The sequence below is a fragment of the Orycteropus afer genome, unplaced genomic scaffold (genome assembly GCF_000298275.1).
Source record: "Orycteropus afer afer isolate SDZICR_OR568_19922 unplaced genomic scaffold, OryAfe1.0 scaffold00288, whole genome shotgun sequence".
Taxonomy (NCBI): domain Eukaryota; kingdom Metazoa; phylum Chordata; class Mammalia; order Tubulidentata; family Orycteropodidae; genus Orycteropus; species Orycteropus afer.
The window spans coordinates 816,318-816,979 of record NW_006921875.1 but is presented as its reverse complement, the minus strand read 5'-3'; positions in this window follow the sequence as shown (position 1 = coordinate 816,979).

Below are 662 nucleotides of genomic sequence, written 5' to 3'. Positions count from 1 at the left end.
TAGGTAATTTTTATGATGAACTGTTTAATGGCCCCAGACTCCATGCCCTGGACTGCTGAGGCCTGGGGATTTTAATACCACCCTACCAGTGCTAGCCTGCAGCTCTGCATGATCCTGCCTTGATCTCTGTAAACTGTATGTCCACTGAAATCAATAACCAATTTTAACACACCAACTACTTCCGGCCAGAACTCCCAATCTATTGAGGAAACCAATAAGCAAATAGATGATTCATTCATTCAAAACGTATTTTGCACACCAAGTATTTGTCGGACGGGGGTGGGGGAACCAAATCCACTGCCATCAAGTCACTTCTGACTTGGACAGAGTAGAACTGCCCCATAGGATTTCCAAGGTTGTAAATCTTTATGGAAGCAGAATGCTGCATCTTTCTCTAATCACATAGCTGGTGGGTTTGAACCACTGACCTTTGGTTAGCAGTCATATGCTTTAACCATTATACCACCAGAGCTCCTGTATTAGCCAGAAGGCTAGGGAAAAACAGAGAAAGTCCTTGTCCTCGTGGAGCTTTACAGTCTGGTAGGAAAGACAGACTGTGAAGTAATCCCAGAGACAAATGCAAAATGACAGGTGCATGTGTTGCATGAGAGGATGCTGAGAGAAGTGAGTGGGTGGGCCCTGGCCAGGCCAGAGGGTCAAGG